This window comes from Tyto alba, unplaced genomic scaffold, assembly GCF_018691265.1.
Source record: "Tyto alba isolate M040663 unplaced genomic scaffold, T.alba_DEE_v4.0 Super-Scaffold_40, whole genome shotgun sequence".
Lineage (NCBI taxonomy): Eukaryota > Metazoa > Chordata > Aves > Strigiformes > Tytonidae > Tyto > Tyto alba.
Window position 1 is genome coordinate 43,050,581 of NW_024881316.1, and position 19,958 is coordinate 43,070,538.

The 19,958-nt window shown below is 40.7% G+C and overlaps 1 protein-coding gene across 5 annotated transcripts in view; it reads right to left on the reverse strand.

Annotated features, from left to right (window-relative positions):
- The window catches only part of ITSN2 (intersectin 2), an 83,911-nt gene extending 69,432 nt beyond the window's left edge, over positions 1-14,479 (reverse strand). For 2 of the 5 annotated variants that reach the window (XM_033004969.2, XM_033004967.2), the window contains exon 1: positions 13,655-14,331. The gene's annotated coding sequence lies outside the window, so the exon portion shown is untranslated. Of the gene's footprint in view, positions 1-13,654; positions 14,332-14,391 lie in introns of those variants that run through there. The other 3 variants (XM_033004970.2, XM_033004973.2, XM_042803389.1) reach the window with 2 other exon arrangements.
- Between the last annotated feature and the right edge of the window lie 5,479 nt (positions 14,480-19,958).

Here is a 19,958-nt window from a genome sequence, read left to right on the forward strand (position 1 = left end):
CACTACTCCAGGCACTATTTATGAAGAATATGCTCTTACATTATATATTTCAAAAAAATTACTCGTCCTAATAAAAATTTGTGGTGAGCCGGTTTTCCATAACCAACACCATGCAGTTATTCCTTCTCTGGAGCTATTGCATGAAGAATCAAAAGCAGCATTTAAAGGGGTCTCAATATAATTTACTTTCAGAATAAATATCAGAGTAGTAAGACTTATTTTGTTTTTCTAGTATGTATCCTTTCAAGAGTACCTATACTGTCATTAATTCTTTAGAATTGCAAATTATTCACTAATACTTATCTGAGGGATAAGCATCAGCACTGCTTTACAAACTTAGAACTAAGACAATAATGCAGCACGCTTTTGCTTTGGATGAGATAATTTTAGTTAAATACTGAAATTTATGCATCATTATCCTGCACTCTACATGAAGAAACTATTGGTCAGGATGAAGCTACAAAAATTAAATTTTTATTTTAATAAAAATTTAAAAATAAATAAAGTTCAAAAATCGCATCTCAGATCCCCGTCACACCCTTTTCAGATACCAAACCTTCTCCCCCCACCAATAAAACCCTTCACCTTTCAATACAACCACAGATTTTGATACGAAGTGCAGAAATATCACATCTCCCACACTCCCTCCTCCTGAAAATCTCATCACAAAAAACACACAACTGGAAAGCACTCTGGTTTCGTGCGTGGACAGGACAGCATTTTTTGCATCTATTGCACATTACAGTGACAAAAATAAAAATGTCTAGGATCAGTTGTTAACAACCCTCTCTCTATATTTTTTACATAATAATTATGGGGTTTGTATGGTCATATATTATTATTTATATATCCCATAGATAACATCTAAAATCATGCTGTTGTAATAGGCCACAAATAATTCGTTCTCCCTGGGTCATCTGTAAACCTCAGCCACATGCGCATCTGGTGTGTGTGTCCCCCAGAATGAATGAAGAACATTATTTTATCTGAAGTTATCTTGCTCTGTGTTGCTTATGTAACTGTCCAGTGAGGAATGAACAAATTTTTTTTTTTTTTTTTTTTTTTACAATCTGACAATACAGACCACTGTCATTAAGACACCTGACATTTGAGCTGTTTTTATATACATTATACATACATACATTTGTGTATACATATGCACCTATACGTATGTATAAAAAGTAAATTAAATGATTGGTAAGTCCAAATGATCTCTCAGGGTGACATTAGGCATCAGCTGCAGAAAGATGAAAAAAGGGAGCATGGATCTATTCCAAGACATGAATTCTAAAACAAACTGAAGTATTTTTAGGTTGCTTCCAGCATCCCTTCACAGGCCTTACCAGCAACCTATCGAGAGACACTTGAAACCTATATATAGCCTTCCCAAAAATTGCTTCCAATGTTGTTAAACATTTCTACAGCATGTTTTTCTGCAAAAGCTGTTCTGTCAAGGAGGGATAAAAGAGAACCTGAAACCATGACACAGAAGTGGGATGCTGGAGAACATCCCCAGAATCAACAGAGCAAAGCTCAGGAGAGCTCTGTGTTGGCAGACTTCTACTGCATGTGACACATCTTAGATTTACAGACTTATTGGATAAAGGTTACACATTTGATCTTTCCTCCAACATATTATATTCTCTTATTTTCTGATCGCTTTTCAGGTTTTTTTATATGAGTAATTACAATAGAATCACAGAACCATAGAATATCCAAAGTTGGAAGGGACCCACAAAGATCACCGAGTCCAATCTCAGACTTCACACAGGACAACCTAAAAGTTAAACCAGATATCCAAGAGCACTGTCCAAACATTTTATGGACACCAACTGGTTCGGGGCCATGACCACTTCCCTGGGGAGCTTGTTCCAGTGCATGACCACCCTTCTCAGTGGAGAACTTTTCCCTGCTGTCCAATCTTAACTTCCCCTGACACAGCTTTATGCCGTTCCCTTGCATCCTATCACCAGAGAAGAGATCAGCACCTCTCTTGCCATTCCCCCTCATGAGGAAACTATAGAGAGCAGTGAGGTCACTCCTCACTCTCTTTTCCTCTAAACTGAACAAACCTAGTATTCTCAGCTGCTCCTTGTAAGTCTTGCCCTCTAGTTCCTTCACCATCTTTGTTGCCTTCCTTTGGACACAATCTGATATGTCCTTCTTACATTGTGGAGCCCAAAACTGCACATAGTACTTGAAATGAGGCCCCACAATACAAATCAGATAATTATCAGACAATACAAGTCTGATAATAAACTAATTAACTCCTTAAAATACTTTTTACAATTTACAGATATAGAGAAAATCAGACTTTGAATTCTTTGGTTTTGCTGAAATGGCTCATGTAGATTGAGCTTTCTAAATTCCCAAACACTGACCACGTGAGTGGGAGAAGTAACCCAGGCAGCTTCATGCACACAAAAATATAAAATCTTTCTTCCTCATTTTGATGTCCCTAGAGCCTCCACTATACCATATCTTAAAATCAATTTCAACCGAAAAATTTTGAGGTCAAAACCATCACACGTTAGCACAGTGAGGGTCTGTCTTATTCATGAAAGCTCACACAGAGTACATGTGTTCCTGGTTCATTTTCATCAGCTGGGGTAACTCCAGCCCACTGTTACCGACAGCTACATATACAGGCAACTACCTTTCACTAATCTGTAAGACAACTGATCTCTATCCTGGGCTGCATTAAAAAGCAGCATGGCCAGCAGGTTGACGCAGGTGATTCTGCCCCTCTGTACTCCTGAGACCCCACTTGGAATACTGCATCCAGTTTTGGGGTCCCCAGCACAAGACAGACAGGGACCTGTTGGAGCGGGTCCAGAGGAGGGCTGCAAAAATGGTCAGGGGGCTGGCTTTCCTACAAGGAACAGCTGAGCGTTGGGGTGGTTCAGCTTGGAGAAGAGAAGGCTCTGGGGAAACCTTATTGCAATACTTGAATGGGGCTTATAAAAAGATGGAGAGAGACTTTTTCCCATGGCCTGTAGTGACAGAACAAGGGGCAACAGTTTTAAATTAGAAGAGGGTAGATTTAGATTGAACACAAGGAGAAAATATGAATAGGGTGGTGAGTCACTGGAACAGGTTGCCCAGGGAACCTGTGGATGCTCCATCATTTGAAGTGTTCAGGGCTGGGTTGGACAGGGCTCTGAGCAACCTGATCTAGCAAAGGGTGTCCCTGCTCATAGCAGGGGGGTTGGACTAGATGATCTTTAATGGTCCCTTCCAACCCAAGCCATCCTGTGATAATGGAAATTTCACAGGTCACGTCAAGCAGAATTAGAAACTGTAGTCAAATACTGACTACACCACATCCAAGTTATCATCCATACCAGTGACTGTCCTCTCAAAAGGAGTCCAAAATCAGACGTTTCTTATATCACAGTTTGATACTCTGTTTCAGTGCAGCACTCAAAAATAATGACCAGATCAGCCTAAACTACTGATACAGGTTTTTTCAGCATACTGGAAAACTCCCCAAGTTTCCCCACCCAGTCTGATAAATCTGCACCAGGCATTGCCATGTAGATGCACCAACCTTAGGTCCAAAAACAAGAGGGAACTTCCCAACAGATCTGTACATTACACCAACGTGATGCAACCAATTCATGATTTAGCTCTGTCATCTCACTATTATGCCTATAGGCAGATCTTGTCATACTTTAAAATACTAGACCTGAAAGGCATCAAAACCTTGATACATTAACCACTCACAGATGATACTTAAAACTACGACCTTACAGAAGCAACCAGAAATCATAAACAGGATTTTTACAGAATTTCAGATTGCACCAGCACTGAGACACCATTCTACCCCTTTGCACAGATACATTTCATCCAGATGCCAGGGTTACATCAAGCACACATGCTTCTCCAGTGACAGATGCAGAAGTTGTACCAAGAGATAAAAAAAGGAAAAATAAAATATTGCTGCAATATAATCTCCCCTCATTCAATCTTTTAGGGAAGGAGGAAACAACCCAGTAAGCTCAACATCTACACACAGTTTTTCAAAGGTTTGTGGAAACAATCCTTCCCTAAGAGTGGAGCTTGCCACAACAAGTATTCTGTCTTCTATGTTTCCACAGCATGCCCCAAGGGCTTGGATATGCATATATCAAAGTTAAATGAAGCTAATTTTCACAAATTCCAAATAAATTTGCTCTTGATGCCATCTGTAAAAGCACCTTGCACCTTTAGAACACAGGTGTGCACCATTTATTTACCAATGGAAATCTCAGCAAAATATTCTCACTTTAGGCCAAACTTACTTTTTTTAGAATGACTCCAATAACTTTTAATCATTAATCAAGGTGAAAGCTGTAAATTTCCAAAGAATCTTGTTACACAATACCATAGAGAAACCCAATGCCATATAAAAATGTTCACTGAAGAAAAAAAACTCAGGAAAAGACCAGTATCCCAAACAGATGACATAGATGAAAAAATGGCCATCACAACCAGAGTATCTCACAGAAAATTATTTACTTCTGCAAAATGTTCTAGGAGACATGCTTGGTGAACTCAATTATCATCCATAAGAAACTGTGGCAGCCACAGCACAAAATCCATGTCGTAACAAAACAAGATCAAACATCCCTGTGAACACTGTAGACAACATTAAGCCCTGCTGCCATTTAGGGTGAAAACAGGAAAACTTGGATGTTATGTTTAAATGGCAGAACTACAAGTTCTTGTAAACAAACCGTTTGACTAGTCCCGACGTTTAAAGTACTAATTGTTTTTACAAACTGACCTGCCAAACTGCAACTTCTGCCCTCTCGGTGCTTGTTATAGCTGATACAAGTTGAGAAAAGAAATTAGAAGATTGCAAGAAGCAGGGGGGACCCTACTACCATGATAAAAGCATTAGAAAACATTAGAGCTGGGCAGACTGCAGGAGAAAGGGGAAAAAAAAAAGCTTCTTTTCCATCACAGGCATATTGCCATTTTATGAAAAACAGCCTTACCACAATCTCTGTTATTATTTATACTTGAATCAGTTTTTTTTCAAAATATTTCTCAGAAAAACCACAGTCACATAGTTTTAGTAGGAATGAAAGTCTGGTGCATCAGGCTATGTCCCACTAGTTTTAACTGGAAGAAAGCAAATATCATAGAAGCAGCATGTGTGGACACACCACTAATCTTTTGCTTTTCTCAAGGACAGAAGGAAGATACATTGCAAATTTTTCTAAGAACCAATTATCAAGGTCAGAGATTGCAGTACTAATGTACCAATTTACTCTTTGCAACACTTGTAGATGCAGGCAACACAAAGACTACTCATTAGTACCTGCAAAGCAAACAGTGACAGTACAATAGCCCATGTAGCTGTTCCGTGTCTTTTTTGGATTATCCCCCTTGAAAATCAGAGAATAATAAGCATTAGTAAGGCATTATAAACCAACAGAGTCTAGAATTTCTCTTTGTTAAAGACATAGCAGTAGAAACGTTTACCTATTTAAAAAAGTAAAAGAAAACACAACATTTTGGCAGGCCAAAAATTTATCTCCTTTGTACAGTAGAGCTATGCACAGTGACATTGCCTTTTCAAAATGTACTGTGTCCAGCTTCACAAGGTCCACCCACTCTGATAACAAATGAATGACATCAGTAGCAAAACGAAGAAGTTGATCCATTGTAGCTAGCAGATTGCTAGCTCTTCCTGCTTGCCTGTTATTGTGGATAAAAGTACTAGCAAGCTTTAGCTAACGTTTTGACATTGTAAGAAAAAAGAAGTTAAATATTTTACTTCTTAACCATGTAGGACAAAGTCCCTTTGTTGCTCACTGTCATAGAGCACCTTGCTTCCAAACAGTAATTAAGACTGAACACAAAAAATATTTTTTTTTCCTGACAAATATCCTTCTGCCTACCTTGCCCAACTAATAGGTTTTCTGAATATACTGACCATGCAAAATGGATGTCACACAAAATACAAGAATCTCTGTTTCTGTTTAAAAAACATAATTGTGTCGTCAGTATTGATGGGTTTACTCTAGTTTCTTACACAGCTGCACAGCTGTGAAAGCACCCATTCAAAATATCAAGAACCAGTTCAACTCTGTCCTCAGTCTCTGGAGATTGAAACCGATCCTTCCTTCCTCCTAGAAGAAGGCCTTCCCACATTTTATTGTGCAGTCATTTAAGGAAACCTATGCACGGTATTTTGAATAGTAACATCAACTCAGGACTTGAACCTCCTACATCAAATTCTCTACCATTGAGCCAGAGCGCCACAGGTCCCTCTGTCCTAGCTCCTCCAGCTGTGATTCTTCTTCACAAAGAATAAAAAATTCTGAAGGAGGTAATGAGAATCCCACTTCAGGAAGCTCACTATTTAAATCCCTGACCCCTCTCCCAGGAGACGTGAACTTCCACAGGAAAAGATGGGAATTGAACCCTATCATGCCCTGGAAGAATACATTCACTAACCTGACAGACAGAAATCACCATCTCTGCTTGGTTTGCTTAAAATGAAAAGAAAAAAAAAGAATTAAAGAGTAGAGGTTTGATTATTTATAAAATATTTTTTTGGAAAGGCTCTGAGCTTCTGCCTTTGAGAAGGAACTCCAGGCTGCATATCATAACCTTTCCAGAGAGCTGAGTGAGATATACTTTCTCCTGAACGGGTGGCAACTTAAAATATACTCGTCTTTTTTGCTTCCTACTTTCTAATTTACATGACTCCTCACTCCATATGCTGTTTTTTCTAGATCTTGTTCTGAGACACATCAATTATTACATCTAATTATTTCCAAGCATTGTACAAGAACCCTAAGATGCTGTTCAGTGAGGTCCACACACCCTGAAACCTGCCATTCTCCACTTCCACATTGTGACTCCTAATTTATGTCAACGTGGACTTAGGCAAAAAATAAATCTTTGAGTTTTCTTTTTGTTATTTTCTTGCTTCAACCATGACTGGAAACATTCAGAGTATATTACTTAAGAGCTTATCCATTCGAAATCTTGAAATCTTAAAGGAAATTTTTGAGCACCCTCCTGCCTTTCCATAAGGTTCACAAACAAAATCTGCCCCCTAACAGAGCAAAAAAAAAAAAAAGAAGAATTCTTATGTTATCTTCTCCTTATGATACAAGAGCTGCTACTTAACTCGTTGCTTGGCTTCCAGACCCAAGTAACAGTGCAAAACATACAGAACTTCTAATGAACTGCTATAGCTAAGCATAAAACAAAAGATACAGAATATGTGGGCAGTCTTCAGTGGCCAGCAGAGAACAATCTTTCACTATTTGTAAAATTAAAGAAAGTAAAACATTCAGTGAGACTTGGATTTACATTTTAGGTATCTGCTTTTGAGCTGGGCAGGTGCACAAAGCCATCACAGGCTTAACTTCTCTAAATTGAATGAGATGACAAACAGAAAGGAGGTAGGCCACAAGAGGCCTTTAAAGCAAAGCAATGTTGTTTATCTTTGATGAAACAAAACCCAGGAAAGCCTCATGGGACGAAAAACAAAGATCAGCATAAGGCAGTCAAATAAGAAAAATTAACTACATAGCATTATTTCAGATGGGCAAATGATGAATAAAAATGCATTCCCCAAAGTGAGATAGAATAGCATGGGTGTAATGGATGTCCAAGAGATCCTGCCCAGTACAGGAGTCCCAGGACACATGCTGGTCCTGAGCAGGACCCAGGCAGCGTGGCCACAGCACCTCTTACCTGCCCTAGATGAAGCCTCCTGCTTCCGACCCTGCTCTCAGCCACACGTCTCCTCCATGATATATTACCAAGAACAGTCCTTTGAAGCATCCAGTTGAACTTGGTCTCTCAACCTTTAACACTGAGCTCTACAGCATACAGTAATAATGTTTTGACCATTACAAATTAATTTCATGAACTTAAGGAATCAATTATTGCCTAGATTAGACATACATCTCAATGTCATGTAAAGTCCCTATGAGCAAAAGTATATCTTAATTAGAAAGACACTTGCCCTACCTTAAGAAACTCATAATATTATGACTACACTAACAGTGTAGTGAAAAAGACAAGTTTGAAATTTTGATTAGTAAAATTCTTGACCTTTGAAAGTCTAAAGAAAGTCTAAGAAAGACTAAAAGTATTATTTGAATCAGGTCTGATTTTTGATACATTTATTAGCGTAGCCATTATAGGTAATTTTTTTTTGCATTCTTATTGTAATATTTTTAGAAAAAAAGGAGAGTAACTCCCATTTCCTGTTGTTCCCTTATTTTATGCGTATTCTGTTGAATTACAAACTTCGGATACCACTCATGACGGATGTCACAGCATTTCACAAGTTCCACTTGCATCAGCCTTGAAAATTTTCACTAGAAGAGCCAGCTCAGAATTATTATCTGCTACTTCTGAAGCTGAAGAAACCATGTCCCATACCAAAAAGTCTCAAGTCAAACTGATTGTTCTCAGAATCACTGTTCCAAAGAAGCTGTGACTTATCTGGATCAATCATGGGTTTTTTTCAACCATCTATAATTGCAAAAATGTTCAAAAATAGTTCTCAGGTAATTGTCCTCTATTAAGCAATTCCAATGCGTTGTGCTACTACTGTCATCATGTTACATCATTTGAATTTCATGCGGTGTTCTGAAAATAAGTTACACAACACTGTGCTCATCTATATATTAATGCTTAATCCACTACTTTAACTCTAGGATCCAAGTAACCAACTTGGCCAGGCTGTGCTCTTATACTGACAAAGTCTTAAACATTCTGAATTTGAAGAAAAATCAAATTTCATCAGCTCCACTTCTACTTTATGATTTTTATGTGACCTAATCCTCACCTTTTGAACATTTAGATTTAGATGTAAGGCAGAAGTTCTTCACTGTGAGGGTGGCGAGGTGCTGGCACAGGGTGCCCAGAGCAGCTGTGGCTGCCCCCTCCCTGGAAGGGTTCAAGGCCAGGTTGGATGGGGCTTGGCGCAACCTGGTCTCATGGAAGGTGTCCCTGTCCATGGCAGAGGGGTTGGAACTAGATAATCTCTAAAATTCCTTCCAACCCAAACCATTCTATGATTCGGTGCTAATGGCACAACAGTGCCAGAAAAACAAGCTACTACAGTCTCTGCGTAATCTTGCAATGGGCAATAAAACAAAGTATGCATAGTCATTAAGAAGAATCAAAGACTCCTCACAAAATAAAATCGACTATCTTGTTTTCTAGAGAAAGACTTATGCTTAAATAAATTAGAGAATTCAAAAAAAAAAAAAAAATAATCCTGATAGACAAGTTAATCAATTAAGGAGTAACATCCTAGTAAGCAAGTAACTAGCATGCTTAAAATCTTAGCTTGGCTTTCTAAGTGTATGAGACATGAGTGGTTAATATGTACTTTGATAAATCCCACCACGCAACATGAATCAAACTTAACAGAAGGGTGTACCTTGCAAAGATCTTAACTGCCTACAAGATTAATGAAAACAGCCAACCAAATAGAGAAGACACTACCAAATTTAGTGCCCCCCCCTTCAATGAGAAAGGCTGCTGTATGTTTGAGTACCAATATTAGACACCAGAGAATCCACATGGCTAAAAGCTGCTCTAAATATACTAACCATGAGAAAAACCTGAACACAAGCTTACATCTGACTCAGACAGCCAACACCACAGAAAACAAGGCTTCACCAGTGGCACTGCTCACAGCTAGCTTAAAATTTCAGCTTACATTAGTCTGTCACTGGAAGGAATTTGAATTTACACGTAGAAATAATCCTCCCAGTTCTAAATTGATCAGGATTCAAAAACAGATTTCCAATAGTAATTCAGGCATCTGAAATGTTTGCAACTAAGCATTTGAAAATTTTGGGATCACTTAAAACAGCTGCTTCCAAAAATCTGACTAGACACTAAAAAAAGAGTACTTTGCCCCAAAATAGTCTGTTGCATCCTCTGTCACCACCCAGGGTACACAAGGAAAATGCAATTTTAAAAGGTGAAGTTAAAGGGTGTTAACTTTTTTTAAAGCTAAAAAGAATACAGTAACTACCCTAATTCATCCCATACCCAGGATCAACTTCCGAGCCTCAAAGTACACTTTGCCTTAAGTGTTTTACTGACAAGTGATAGTGCTTGAGATAGGTCAGTCGTTCACAAAAAAAAAAAAAAAAGAGAATTCTCTAATTCACTCTACACTATCTTTGTTATCTTTATAATCACCCATCATCACCGAAGATCAAAAAGGTAAGGAAAGGTCACTGACTTTCCCACATCATTCAGCCACATGAAATGAGCCCTCTCCAATCTAAAAGCAACACCACAAATTCACAAAGTCAACAACCTACCGCTCTCACAACTTTCACAAAAGGACTATGTTTACATCAAGCTTCACCCCAGAACTTAAAAACATGGCAGGATCCATCATCTAATATACCCTGCCAAGAGATGTGGCATTACACTGAAATGAAAGCAGCTTTTGGAAGACAAAATAAAGTAACTTAAAAACAAAGTAGTACAGCAGTTGCATATATATCTATCTATCTATCCATACATATATATGTAACAAATCACAGCACTATTGCTGCCAGGAACACTGGCTGATGTCACTGAAAGACCAAGCTCTATGATTTTTGGACGGTCTTGGTGACTGGTCAAGGATCCTGATGCCTGGAAAAAGGCAGACATCACCCCTGTCTTCTGGAAGGGCAAGAGGGACAGTTCAACAATATAAAAGGCTGCTAAATCTGACTTCAGTCCCTGGAAAGATTATGCAGTTAATCTGCCTGGGACACACCTACAGATGCTTGAGGAACAAAAAGGTGATGGGGAAACTGCTAGCATACACCTACCCAGGATGAACCACACCTGACATCTCACAGCTTTCTGTGTTGAGATGACTGACTGTGAATGAGGGCAGAGCAGCTTGTTTTGAGTTTACCAAGGCTTTCAACAAGGTCTCCCATAGTATCCTTAGAACCAAACTGGTAAAATATAACTTGAAGAGGTTAGAAAACTAGCTTGACAACGAGACTCAAAGGGCTGCGAGCAGTAGTCCAACATCCATCTGATTGGAACCAAAGATGTTCCCCAAGGGTTGATACCATGGCTGATATTGTTTAATATCTTCACTGACAATGTGGGCAACAGGATGGGATGTACCCTAAGCAAGTGTGGATATCAATATGGAGAGGGCTGCCTGGTGAGTCTGTGGTATCTCCACCGCTGGAGGTAGTGCAAACACAACCAGACATGGCTCTGAGCAACCTGATCTAACTTGACCATGTTTTTAGTGAGGGTTGGACCAGATGATCTCCAATAGTTCCTTCAAAATTATATTATTCTATGACTACACTTTAGGTAAATAAAAGCAAACGGAAGCAGTTAAAAGCTATTTTTTAAAGCTGAGATATTGGAGATACTTCCTTTCAAGTGAAAATAGGCCAGAAATGAACATTAAAAGTAAAGACGTCAAACTTTTAAATCAATTTTAAAAAGGCAAAGAGAACAGCTCTGGACTTTACAAGAAAATCTCATGAAGTGCTGTTTTCACACATTTTACATGCTGATCAAACTAAGTATTTTGAGGTAAGCGCAGACTTTACTTGTAAACTGTTAATTAATGGGTTATGTCTCAGCCCAGAGACCTCTGTCTCAATCTGCAACAGGAATTAGTGATCTGGACTACACTGCTCTTCAAGAACTAATCACAAGGTCTTTTTCTGACAGGCACCTTTCAAGGGCGTGAAGCTTTTTGATAACGCCCCAAGCCACGAACATACATCACCTTTCACTTTTCAAATGCTGTCTCATTTTCCCCACCAGCTTCAGATGAGTAGCTCAATGAAGAATCATTATCACCTACAGAATTTAGCTACATTTTTCATACTTGCTACTTTGTTATGGCGTGAAATGAATTCACTTTTCAATATTAAAGACTACTACATAAATACTTGTTAAAAAACCTACTGTGAAAACTGCCACGGTCCCTATCACTGTAATACCTGAATCTCAGGAAGTAAAGCCTTATCAACACAGTTCAAAATAATCCATGGGTCACTTCTGCCTTGATCTGTCTCACTCGGTCCACAAGAAGAATGGTGAAAAAAACAAGCAGTCATAAAGCTCTGACAGCAGAACACCACCTATGGTAGACAATCCCATATGGTGATTAGCACAAATGAGCCATAGATACCACATTTTGTTATTGTTAGTGCCACAGGAACATACTCTTTGTTTATATTACAGTGGCAGCTAACAACTCAGTCAGGAACCCATTCCATACCCCACACCTTGTATAGACAGAGGAGAAAAATAAATGCAATTCCCTCGGGATAGTAATTAAAAGAAGAATTTCCACTTGATCTAATTTAGGCATCTGAGTCAGGAGGCTAATCTGACCAAAAGTTTTGTATAAGTGTGTGGAATGGCTTAAATCCATGTTTGCAGGGATGCATGCGATTATCTTAATATCATATGGAGCCTAGAGTCTGAACTAAGGTTTCTCTAAATATCCAGAGGTACACTGGTATGAATGCCCCTCCCAGCTTAGTCAGAATAAAAAAATACAGACAAACCAAACAGGGGATGTAGAGTGGAAACAAGGAAATAAAAATTAACAAAGTTTAGTAGAAGGATGAAGCCCAGCTAGCTATTTATCCAATTAGTTCTTAATGCTCTTTATTTCTAAACGCCACTGTTGTATCAGAGGATACAGATGTCTGTTACAGCTACAGCCATAGAATCATAGAACGGTTTGGGTTGGAAGGGACCTGAAAGATCACCTAGTCCCAACCCCCCTGCCCTGGGCAGGGACATCTTCCCCCAGCCCAGGGTGCTCCCAGCCCCGTCCAACCTGGCTTTGAACCCTTCCAGGGAGGGGGCAGCCACAGCTGCTCCGGGCACCCTGGGCCAGTGTCTCAACACTCTCCCAGGGAAGAATTTCTTCCTTATATCTAATAGAAATCTACCTGCTTTTAGTTTAAAGCCATTACCCCTTGTCCTATCACTACGTGCCCTTGTAAGAAGTCTTTTAATTTCAAACAAATTTCAGATAAACAATTTAAAAATATTGAATGCAAGCTCCATTTTAGGTATCACTGATGTTATCCACACCGTGACAAAACTGTACAGCTTCACACACTTTGTATGTTTTCCTGTGTACATAAAAGTGTGGGAACTGCTGCCACCACAGGCAAGCATGAACAAAAACAAGTTTAAAAAAACATCATGTTCCCAAAAGAGATGCAAACAGTAGGTGAGCCTGAACACAAAAGCAAGCAGGTTGTAACTTCTCATTCCAGTGTTTCAGATAGGGAATTTCCAGCTAATGTTTAAGAGAACTGCTATGAGCATAGGTTAAAGATCACAGGTAGTATGCCAAGTCAATTTACTTTCAAGTTCTGTTTTGTGATAGATGTCAACTGCTATGAAAACCATTTAATGTATTCAAAATAGAATCTGAATAGTTAGGAAACCGAATTGGATATCTCAGAGTCATTTTATTTCCTGAATGACTCAGTGCAAAGCCAAGACTAAGGGAAGCCAGTCTATTTACAGACAAAACAGTTAACGAACTTCAACTGCAGAAACGAGTTCTATTTCTCCAAACTCAGGTTTTCACAGTAACTACAAGAAGCAAAACCACCATCATCACAACAAACCGGGGTCTCTTAACACGTCCGAGTTACCTCACCTGGCCAGGGCGCTTCCGCAGGCAGACAGTGAGCCGTACGGGTACCGACACCGGTATTTCTTCCCCTCGCAGAGCAGTAATAAAGCAAAGGCGAGCAGCAGTGCTAGCCGCCGCCGCCGCGACCGGCAGCTCTACCCGGCCTGCCGCCTGCCCCCCGCCCCGCAGACAGGCAGTGGAACGCCCGGGCTAAGCGATGGAGCCGACTCCCGGGATTTCCGAGTAGTTCCCATAGAAAGGCTAGAGCGGCTCCCGCCGGGGACCGGACCGCGGCGGGGAACGCGGGGCAGCCGCTGCCCGGCCCGGCGCCCTGACAGCGCCCAGCCCCGCCGCCAGCGGGGGGGGGGGGGGGGGGGGGTCTCACGGCCGTGCCGGGGAGCCTCTGTCACGGAGAAAGGTACTCACGTCGCTGTTTTTAAGAGAAAAACAACTCCAAACCCCACCACCCTCGCAGAGCGGGGTGGGGGGAAAATACAAAGAAAACCGCTCGGTGCAACAGAAACCTCGGCTGTTCCGCCCCACGGCCGCCCCCTGCCCGGGCGGCCGCTGTGCTGACGGGACGGCAGGAACAGGCGCTTCCCCGCACGGCGCCGCCCCGGGCCCGCAGCGAGGCCCCGCGGGGCGGCCGGGTTGACAGCTTCCCCCCCACACACACGTCCCTTTCCCCGGCAACCCTGAGGACGAACCCGCCCCGCTTCCTCCGGGAGCGGAGGAGCCGCAGGCCGCCCGGCCGCTTGTACCTGTTGCGCTGCCCGTGAGCGCCTGCTCCGCGCCGGCTGCCGCCTCCGCCTCCTGCGGCGGCGTCAGCCCCACAACATGGCGGCGGGGGCGGGGGCCGGGGCCGCCCGGAAAGGAAGTGGGGGAGCCGGGGCCGGCGGGCACGGACTGGGGGCGCCGCTGGGCGCCCGGCAGCGGGGGCGCGGTGTTACCTCAGCGGAGCTCGACCGCGACCCGAGGCAGGCAGCCCCGGGACAGCAGTCCTTGGGGTGCGGAGCCGGAGACTAAGCGAAGGGTGTTGGGCTCTGCCCTGGGGTCTGGCCCGAGCTCAGCGAGCGCTGGGGCCCCAGGCAGCCAGCGCCGGTCCGGGCCCTCAGCTCTACAGGGCGGTTTGTGCATAGGGATGACCTACCGCTTAAAAACCTTAACTGGCAGAAAATTTACCACGTTCTTATTTAAGTTTTTCCTCACTGTTGGTTCCAACAGCTGCCACCCCATCTGCTCCATAAATTTCTCTTTAGTCTTCCAGTTGTGTATCTATATTTAGGGGAAAAAAAAACCAAAAAGGTGATAAACTCCAGACTAATCTCAGCCCTATCTCGACTTAGTTTCATGTGGAAGATGAAAAGCTAACGCCTCTGCCTTGGATTGTTCTGCAGAAGCAGGACTCCCAGGTTAAGGTGATTTTTTCATGCTGTGAGGGAGGGATGACAGCGCCCTTGGCAGTAACTGGTGGTGCTCCAGTAGAAGCCTGTCCTGCTGGGCCACCCACGCTGGGGAGGAGGAGGCTGGCACCAGGTGCTAAATTTGGCTCACGTCAGGCACCGCTCAGTATACTGAAATATGTAGGCTTTCAGGGATTTATCTCTTCAAAAATTAAAGAATCCCATAGAAAAGAAGCACATTAAAAATGCCATAATTTTTAAACATTAAATATTTTTTTTTCTTCAGAGAGTGGATCTTGCTACATACAGAAGATTACAGCACCTTTCTGCTATGATTTTGCTGTGTGGATAATTACATACCACCTTTGTACAGACCAGATTTTTACACTGACTCATTCTTCTAGGCTCTTAATAAGCCTTTCCAGTTTGTTACACCTTTTATCATTCACTGTGATTCCAGAACAGTCATGTTACTGTGCCCTGTAATGGTCATAGTCACATACTAGCACATACTACTACTCCTTGGTATTTTTGCTTAGACAAGACACCTAATGTTTGCATTTGCTGTTACAGCTGCCACATTGCATTGGCAGCTTGCATTTGTGTATTTATTCCTCGTGTTTTCCTCAGCTTTCATCTGATTTAACACTTTTGAAGATACAGTATTCTCCTTCCTTACTTCCCAGCCTGAAAGCATGCTTTGTATTTTCATTCCTACACACAGCCAGCAGCCTCATCTTTGATGCACAGATACTAGTCACATAGGTGGATTAAAACACATGTTGTTCAAGGGGCACTTGATGACTTTGTGAATTTAAATCACTCAGTGCCCCCCAACCCAGGTGGCTTTCCCCTTTCTGCTGTTTTGAAGTGACCCACAGATTTCATGAGCACTGTTTCATTTAATTCCAGATAATTGAGATAACAGAGCAGCCCTGGATCAAGAGCAGATTTATTTGGAACTCAATTAAAAAGTCTCTTATCTGACAACTTTTCATTTGAATTACTTTCTAATGTCTCTTAAAATGCAGCCATTACTCCATTTAGTATACATTATAGTCATACAATATAGTTCTAAAGGTGGCTTTGTTGTGCAGGCAACACCTACAGCCTTCTTTGGATTGAAGATAAGCGATCGCATTGATGTAATAGTCTACAGCTTCATAAAGGCTATTGTAGAGAGGATTAAGATAACAGTAAACCATATAAACATGTCTCTTCTCATAGGAAGAAAAAGATAAAAAGCTCAGGTTACCGATTACGGTAGTTAAGTGTTGGGAAGGGCAGTGGAAAAATCTATCAACAAAAGTGTCTAAGAATATGTTAGATTATCTGTGAGGAGTGCGGTAAATACAGTTGATCCTGCCTTGAACATTGAACTAGGTGTCTTCTCAAAGAACCTCACAGCTCTTTTCTTCTACAATTAATGTTACCACTAGATCTGGCCAAGAAAATGGACTTGGGCCATGTTCTGACATTTGTCCCACTAGAAAAAAGGCTGTGCAGAAAGCTTGGGGGGAGAGTTGGGAAGCTGTGCAGGGGGCTGAGTATGTGGTAGGGCATGTGTTTTGTGCACATGATCAAAGGGAAGATAAACCATACAGGTGGTTAGCTTTAATGTATATTTAGTTGATTTTACTTTTATATACAGTTCTGCAACTACTTAAGCCTATGGCTAGGCTAGAATATGACCTTTAGTGACTCTACCTGCTTTGCTGTTTCCGTTGCCTCTGTTGCAAACTCCAGCAGAAACAAGGGAGATACCTGGAAGCTATAACATCTTGGCTTTGAATACCACCTTACAACACTACATGCAATTTTGTACCCTAACAGTGTTTACAACTATTCATTACATATTTTGATATTTTATGTTTTTACTGTTAAACATTCTGCTCTCCCCACACTAGATAATTTATGTGCTAAATAAAGGCAATAGTGGCTTTTTTTTTTTTTTTTTAATACCCAGATTTCCCAATCTGTACATATGAAAGAATATACATATGCCTTCTTCACTACTGGGAATGAGATTCCATATATGATACTGAAAAAAATCCCAAATTGCTTCTCTACTCCTGTCTGAAGATGTTATTAAACTTATTTTTTAAAAATGGCAACCAAACATGGTGCTTAACTATTGCCTTTGAAGTGACAAAGTGCCCAAAGCAGGAGATGTATAAAGGACACTGGGATACTTGATTCTGTAAATATGACAGATGGGGAAGGACCCACCTATGTTATTGATGGTATGTGAGATCCCAACAGAAAAGCAGCAATGTAACTCATTTTGAGATAACTACAGATGTTGCCTAATACCTCTTTTGATACAAAACTGAAGCTAGGAAAACCTGCAATACTGTGAGCTTTGTTGCCTGGGAAGGGAGAAGTCAGAGAGAATGCAAAATTCAGCTGACTCCCTAGAGAAAAAACCTTGTGTAAAAAATTAGCATATCAAAGCTTTATGTATTCTTATTCTAGACAAACTGAATGCTGTTTCATCTGCATTACCACAGACAACCAGCTCTAATCAGAGGTATTAGAACAATAAATATCTGTAAGATTCATTAATTAGCAAGAAGAGGAGCAGGACTAACAGGCTGATGTGAAGGCACATTTGAATGCAGAGACCCTCCGTCACTCTTCCTTGGAACTGGAGCACATTGACATCCAAAGTTTTGTGTGAGCTATAAAAAAAAGCATCGATTGAGAGAAGCTGAACTAACTCTTACAGAGATGTTTTTTTAGTGATGTCTGAGGCACAAACTAGTATCTTACATCTACTTTGTTATTTTTTTTTTGTTTGTTCTGTTTTAATTAGTAACTGTATTACCATTTCTTTAAAAATAATAATTTTGTCCTCTGGTTTTCTAGAATTAATTTTGCTTCATTTAGACTTTGCCTACAGCTGAAAGTAGGTTAAAAAGAAAAAACACTCTACTTTTATGAAGGTGGAGTTCCTAAAGGCACTGTTGCGGATGCCACCTTTGGACATCGCAGGGTTTGGGGAGAGTGCTTTTTGCAAGCTTCAACATGCAGCTTTGGGGGCTGATATCAAGTTCCAGGTGAAATAAAAGTCCCTTCTGGTGGTAGTTAGTACCCATAATTATAGTAAGGAGTAGACAATGGCAAAGCAACTTAAAACTGCAGGAATTAATTAGTTTGTCTCAGAAGGCCATTAAAGTGAGGGAAATTACTTAATAATAACTGATGAGTAATAGAAAAGACAGCTGAAAGGAAACAAAACTGATGGTATAATAGCACAGAGACTTTTTCCAGACATAGGGGCAGGGTTACAGCACAGCAGCTACCCAGCAGAGACCAATCAAAATGAAATGTGTGGGAGAAGCAGAAAAGGAGCAGGATTTACTATAAGCAATGTCTCATCCTCTAGTATTGCTATGTTATCATTTACTATCCTGCATATCCTTGTCATATCTGAGCCAAAACCAACATACAATAGCAAAAGCTAACAAGATATAATGAAGATGGAGAAACTGGAAATATTAAAAGCAACTCAATTTTCACATTAAGGTTTTAATTTTTGATCATTATCTGTATTCTGTCCTCCAATTCTTGTTACAGGCAATTTTGCTATCTTTAGAGTAATAAGGGAAGATCTCCACTGATAGGAAAAGATGTTGTGAATAAAGTTGCTTAGCCTGAATTGAGTGGCAGTAGGTAATATGACTTCTTCCCTGCTCTCAGTTTACTTCACAATATTTCTTATTTTTCTCTGCTGTGCTGCAGGAAAACAGACCAGAAGTGAATGGTTTATTTTCCCTGTCCAAGCCCTCTGACCAGGCAGCATCTAAGCTTGCTGATAGACATTTTTCTGCAAATGTATGCTTAAAACATATAAAGTTAAGCCAGAATATAAATGAACACCAGAAATCAGTTACAGCCAAGAATAAGCCACGCTTTGTGTACAGTTACTGATCAGGGATCAAAGAATCTAAATTAAAGCCACATTTCTGAATAATTGTTCAAAAAGCTGTAATTGCAGCACAGTGATCTGCACAGGTTCCTTGCATGGTGTCCCGTTTAATTTTGCTGTCTAATGAGAGGCATTTCCTCATCTGGAGAGTTCAGCTTGTTGTCCCAACTATAAAGAACTACTTGGAAACAGCCACACCTACCTGATGAGTGACAGCTCTGACCCCTTTATTAGATTCAACTCTATTATTCATGCTAAATTTCCTTTTGTGTCTCCTCTTTTTCCCTTCAGGTAATACAGAAGCAATAAGCCCTCAATGCAGCTGCCAGGTTTCATTTTTACATCAGTATTCAATCGTTTTCTTCCTCTTGAGCAAATGCTAGATACTGTCTTTAGCCTAGGTCTATTTAAACCTGGCGGCACAAAACACAATGGGATAAAAAAAAAGGGACAAGTTAATGTTTACTTTCCACACCAAACACAACAGGGGTGGTGCATTTCTGATGTTGATTCTGAGTAGTAATTTATCAAAAAGGTATAGAAGGCACAAAGCACACACTGCATCAAAAATAGCACTTCTAGAGATGCTGGTTTGGTTTTTGAACCAGAAACCCACAGAGTTTTTAAAACAACAAATGGTGCATGTTACTGTATTAATTTGCAGGATTTTCTGTTACTTAATAGCTATATAAAATAAAATATTAATGTTCCAGCTTTGTTCCCTGCTAAGCATTGAAATTATTTGGTGGGGGATGGAGAGCTGGACTGTATTTGTTCAAAGATTGGCAAAGGCTTCTTTGCCTGCCACACTGAAAGTATTTTGAGATTTATAGAACATCTATGTAGCCATAGAGAAAGTAGATTTCCAGACAGGCTAGAATGTGTTGTGAAGGAAGGCAGCGCTGACTCATGCAGACTGAATTATGGCAAATAAAATTTTGCCAACTGCTGAGCAGACACAAGAGTTTTACTTGCAAAACATAGCTGCACTGCA